This window comes from Arachis duranensis, chromosome 5, assembly GCF_000817695.3.
Source record: "Arachis duranensis cultivar V14167 chromosome 5, aradu.V14167.gnm2.J7QH, whole genome shotgun sequence".
NCBI lineage: Eukaryota > Viridiplantae > Streptophyta > Magnoliopsida > Fabales > Fabaceae > Arachis > Arachis duranensis.
The window spans coordinates 44,075,569-44,081,747 of NC_029776.3; the positions used below are offsets into that span (position 1 = coordinate 44,075,569).

Sequence of the window (6,179 nt, forward strand, 5' to 3'; positions counted from 1 at the left end):
TATATGTGCCTCAGATTCCTTTAGGTCCTCAATAGGGAGCTCCTTCTTGCTTGAGAGACGTCCCATGAGGTCTTCCTCATTGGGATTCACGTCCTCTCCTTCCTCCCTTGGTTCGGCCATGTTGATTATGTCTATGGCCTTGCACTCTCTTTTTGGATTCTCTTCAGTATTGCTTGGGAGAGTACTAGGAGGAGTTTCAGTGACTTTCTTACTTAGTTGGCCCACTTGTGCCTCCAAATTTCTAATGGAGGACCTTGTTTCACTCATAAAACTTAAAGTGGCCTTAGACAGATTAGAGACTATGTTTGCTAAGTTAGAGGGGCTCTGTTCAGAATTCTCTGTCTGTTGCTGAGAAGATGACAGAAAAGGCTTGCTATTGCTGAGCCTATTTCTTCCACCATTATTAAAGCCTTATTGAGGCTTTTGTTGATCCTTCCATGAGAAATTTGGATGATTTCTCCATGATGAATTATAGGTGTTTCCATAAGGTTCACCCATGTAATTTACCTCTGCCATTGCAGGGTTCTCAGGATCAAAAGCCTCTTCTTCAGAAGGTGCCTCTTTAGTACTGTTGGATGCATTTTGCCATCCATTCAGACTTTGAGAAATCATGTTGACTTGCTGAGTCAACATTTTGTTCTGAGCCAATATGGCATTCAGAGCATCAATTTCAAGAACCCCCTTCCTTTGAGGCGTCCCATTATTCGCGGAATTTCTCTCAGAAGTGTACATGAACTGGTTATTTGCAACCATGTCAATAAGTTCTTGAGTTTCTATAGATGTTTTCTTTAGGTGAATGGATCCACCTACAGAATGGTCCAATGACATCTTGGAGAACTCAGATAGACCATAATAGAATATATCCAGAATGGTCCACTCTGAAAGCATGTCAGAAGGACACCTTTTGGTCATCTACTTGTATCTTTCCCAAGCTTCATAGAAGGATTCACCATCTTTTTGTTTGAAGGTCTGAACATCAACTCTAAGCTTGCTCAGCTTTTGAAGAGGAAAGAATTTAGCCAAGAAGGTCGTGACCAGCTTATCCCAAGAATCCAGGCTATCTTAAGGCTGTGAGTCCAACCATGTTCTAGCTTTGTCTCTTACAGTAAAAGGGAAAAGCATGAGCCTATAGACTTCAGGATCTACTCCATTAGTCTTAACAGTCTCACAGATCTGCAAGAATTCAGTTAAAAACTGATAGGGATCTTCTGACGGAAGTCCATGGAACTTGCAGTTTTGTTGCATTAGAGCAACTAGTTGAGGTTTCAGCTCAAAGTTATTTGCTCCAATAGCAGGGATTGAGATGCTTCTTCCATCAAACTTGGAAGTAGGTGTAGTATAATCACCAAGCATCCTCCTTGCATTATTATTTTTGGCTGCCATCTCCTCTTCTTTTTCGAAAATTTCTGTAAGGTTGTCTCTGGATTGTTGTAATTTAACTTCTCTTAGTTTCCTCATCAGAGTCCTTTTAGGTTCAGGATCTGCTTCAACAAGAATGTTTTGTCCTGGCTCCTGCTCATATGAAAAAGAAGGGAATAGAAAATAATAATAGGGATCCTCTTTACCACAGTAGAGAGATTCCTTTATGTTAGTAGAAGAAGAAAGGAATAGGAGAAGGAAAAAGTAAGAATCCAAACACAAGGGTGAAGATAGGTTCAGATTCTTGAGATGAAGAGAAGTGTTGGTAAATAAATAAATAAATAGAAGAAGATGAGGGGGAGAGAATTCGAAAATTAATTTTGAAAAAGGGTTAGTGATTTTTGAAAGTTAAGAGAATAAATAAAATTAAAATTAAAATTTGAAACAATTAATTAATTAAAATAATTTTAAAAAGGGGTGAGGAATTTTCGAAAATTAGAGAGGGAAAAGTAGTTAGGTGGTTTTGAAAAAGATAAGAAACAAACAAAAAATTCAATTAGTAAGTTGAAAAATATTTGAAAATTAATTTTGAAAAGATAAGAAGATAAGAAGTTAGAAGGGATATTTTGAAATCAAATTTTTGAAAAAGATATGATAAAAAGATACGATTAAAAAGATATGGTTGAAAAAGATTTAATTTTTAAAATTAAAATTGATTACTTGATTAACAAGAAACTAAAAGATATGATTCTAGAATTTAAAGATTGAACCTTTCTTAACAAGAAAGTAACAAACTTCAAATTTTTTAATCAATCACATTAGTTATTAGTAAAGTTTTCAAAATTTTGAAATAAAGATAAGAAAAAGATTTTGAAAATAAATTTTAAAAATTTTCGAAAAATAGTAAGAAAAATGAAAAAGATTTTATTTTTTAAAAAAGTTTTGAAAAGATAAGATTTTTAAAATTGAAAATTTGACTTGACTTATAAGAAATAGCTAAGTTTTAAAAAATTTTTGACTAAGTCTACTCAATTTTTCGAAATTTTGAGAGAAATAAGGAAAAGATATTTTTTTTATTTTTGAATTTTTAATTATGAGAGGGAAAAACATGAAAATGACCCAAAACATGAAAATTTTTGGATCAAAACCAATGATGCATGCAAGAACACTATGAATGTCAAGATGAACACCAAGAACACCTTGAAGATCATGATGAACATTGATGAACGGATAATTTATACGCTTTTTGGCATTGTTTTTAGGTAGGTTTTAGTATGATCTAGTTGCTTTTAGGGATGTTTTCATTAGTTTTTATGCTAAATTCAAATTTCTGGACTTTACTATGAGTTTGTGTTTTTTTCTGTGATTTCAGGTATTTTCTGGCTGAAATTGAGGGACCTGAGCAAAACTCTGATAGGAGGCTGACAAAGGACTGCTGATGTTGTTGGAATCTGACCTCCCTGCACTCAAAATAAATTTTCTAGAGCTATAGAACTCCAAACGGCGCGCTCTCAATGGCGTTGGAAAGTAGACATCCAGAGCTTTCCAGCAAAATATAATAGTCCATACTTTATTTGCGATTTGACGACGTAAACTGGCGCTCAACGCCAGTTCCATGCTGCATTCTGGAGTCAAACGCCAGAAACACGTCACGAACCAGAGTTGAACGCCCAAAACACGTTACAACTTGGAGTTCAACTCCAAGAGAAGCCTCAGCTCGTAGATAGATCAAGCTCAGCCCAAGCACACACCAAGTGGGCCCCGGAAGTGAATTTATGCATCAATTACTTACCTCTGTAAACACTAGTAGCTAGTTTAGTATAAATAGAACTTTTTACTAGTTTATTAAAAATCTTTGATGGTATTATTCAATCTTTGGACGTTTAGTTCTTAGATCTGGGGGCTGGCCATTCGGCCATGCCTAGACCTTTCACTTATGTATTTTCAACGGTGGAGTTTCTACACACCATAGATTAAGGTGTGGAGCTCTGCTGTACCTCGGGTTTTAATGCAATTACTACTATTTTCTATCCAATTCGATTTATTCCTATTCTATGATATTCGTTGAACTTCAACTTGATGAATGTGATGATCCGTGACACTCATCATCATTCTCACCTATGAACGCACGTGACTGACAACCACTTCTGTTCTACCTTAGACCGGGCGCATATCTCTTGGATTCCTTGATCAGAATCTTCGTGGTATAAGCTAGAATTGATGGCGGCATTTATGGGAATCCGGAAAGTCTAACCTTGTCTGTGGTATTCCGAGTAGGATTCCGGGATTGAATGACTGTGACGAGCTTCAAACTCATGAAGGCTGGGCGTTAGTGACAGACGCAAAAGAATCACTGGATTCTATTCCAACTTGATTGAGAACCGACAGATGATTAGCCGTGCTGTGACAGAGCATTTGGACCATTTTCACTGAGAGGATGGGATGTAGCGATTGACAACAGTGATGCCCTACATACAGCTTGCCATAGAAAGGAGTGATGAAAAACTAGAAGGAAGAAGTAGAAAAGCAAAGATTCAGAAGGAACACAGCACCTCCAAACACCTATCTGAAATTCCCACCATTGAATTACATGAGTAACTTTATCTTTTTTTTTTATTTTATTATCATTATTTAAACCAATAATCTCTTAATCCATTTAAATCCGCCTGACTTGGATTTACAAGATGACCATAGTTTGCTTCATACCAACAATCTCTGTGGGATCGACCCTTACTCACGTAAGGTATTACTTGGATGACCCAGTACACTTGCTGGTTAGTTGTGCGGAGTTATGACAAAGTGAGATTCACGTTTGAGAGCACCAAGTCTTTGGAGCCATTGTTGATGATCACAATTTCGTCCACCAAGTTTTTGGCGCCGTTGCCGGGGATTGTTCGAGTATGGACAACTGACGGTTCATCTTGTTGCTCAGATCAGGTAATTTTCTTTTTGTTTTAATTTCAGAAATTTTTCAAAAAAAGATCTTTCAAAAATTTTTTCTCTTTTTTGTTTTCCTAAAGAATATTTTCGAAAAAAATAATAAAAAATACAAAAAAATCATAAAATCATAAAAATAAAAAATATTTTGTTTCTTGTTTGAGTCTTGAGTCAATTTTTAAGTTTGGTGTCAATTGCATGCTTTAAAAATATTTCTTGCATTTTTCGAAAATTCATGCATTCATAGTGTTCTTCATGATCTTCAAGTTGTTCTTGGTAAGTCTTCTTGTTTGATCTTAATGTTTTCTTATTTTGTGTCTTTTATTATTTTTCATGTGCATTTTTGCATTCATAGTGTCCAAGATTTAAATATTTCTAAGTTTGGTATCTTGCATGTTTTCTTTGCATCAAAAAATTTTTCAAAAATATGTTCTTGATGTTCATCATGATCTTCAAAGTGTTCTTGGTGTTCATCTTGACATTCATAGTGTTCTTGCATGCATCATATGTTTTGATTCATAATTTTCATGTTGTGAGTCATTTTTATGTTTTTCTCTCTCCTCTTTAAAAATTCAAAAATAAAAAAATATCTTTTCCTTATTTCTCTCAAAAAATTCAAAATTTTGGGTTGACTTGGTCAAAATTTTTTTAAAATAAGTTGTTTTCTTGTTAGTCAAGTCAAAATTTCAATTTTAAAAATCTTATCTTTTCAAAATCTTTTTCAAAAATTAAATCTTTTTTATTTTTTATTTAATTTTTGAAATTCTTTTTAAATATTTTTTCAAAAATATTTTTCTTAATTTTATCTTGATTTTCAAAAATTATACTAACAAGTAATATGATTGATTCAAAAATTTGAAGTTTGTTACTTTCTTGTTAAGAAAGGTTCAATCTTTAAATTCTAGAATCTTATCTTTTAGTTTCTTGATAGTTAAGTAATTAATTTTAATTTTAAAAATTAATTATATCTTATCTTATCTTTTATAATCATATCTTTTTATCATATCTTTTTCAAAAATTTGATTTCAAAATATCTTCTTATCTTCTTATCTTTTCAAATGTGATTTTAATATCTTTTTCAACTAACTATTTGACTTTTGTGTGTTTCTTATCTTTTTCAAAACAACTTAACTACTTCTCATTCTCTAATTTTCGAAAATACCTCTCTCTTTTTCAAAATTTCTTTTTAATTGTTTTAAATTTTAATTTTAATTATATCTTTTCTTTAATTTTCAAAATTACTAACTCCTTTTCAAAAATTAATTTTCGAATTCTCCTTCTCAATAAGGATCCTCTTTGTCCAGATATAGAGGATTCCTCTTCCTTTTTCTTTTTCTCTTCTCTTTCATATGAGCAGGAATAAGGAAAAAGGCATCTTTGTTGAAGCTGATCCAGAACTTGAAAAGACTCTGAAGAGGAAACTAAGAGAAGCTAAATTACAACTATCCAGAGGCAACTTTTCTGAAATTTTCAAACAAGAGAAGGAGATGGCAGCCCAACCCAACAACAATAATGCAAGGAGGATGCTTGGTGATTTCACTAAACCAACGTCCAAGTTTGATGGAAGAAGTATCTCAATTCCTGCCATTGGAGCAAACAATTTTGAGCTGAAACTTCAATTAGTTGCTTTGATGCAACAGAACTGCAAGTTTCATGGACTTCCATCTGAAGATCCTTATCAGTTTTTAACTGTTCTTGTAGATTTGTGAGACTGTCAAGACAATGGAGTAGATCCTAAAGTCTACAAGCACATGCTTTTCCCTTTTTCTGTAAGAGACAGAGCTAGAACATGGTTGGACTCACTACCTAAAGATAGCCTGAACTCCTGGGATAAGCTGGTCACGGCTTTCTTGGATAAATTCTTTCATCCTCAAAAGTTGAGA

The 6,179-nt window shown here is 33.6% G+C and overlaps 1 non-coding gene across 1 annotated transcript; it reads left to right on the forward strand.

Moving 5' to 3' along the window:
* Positions 1-882: 882 nt before the first annotated feature.
* Positions 883-990, forward strand: LOC127747819 (small nucleolar RNA R71). Its single transcript, XR_008009766.1, has one exon. It is a non-coding gene; the product is annotated as a small nucleolar RNA R71 (small nucleolar RNA).
* The last annotated feature ends 5,189 nt before the right edge of the window (positions 991-6,179 follow it).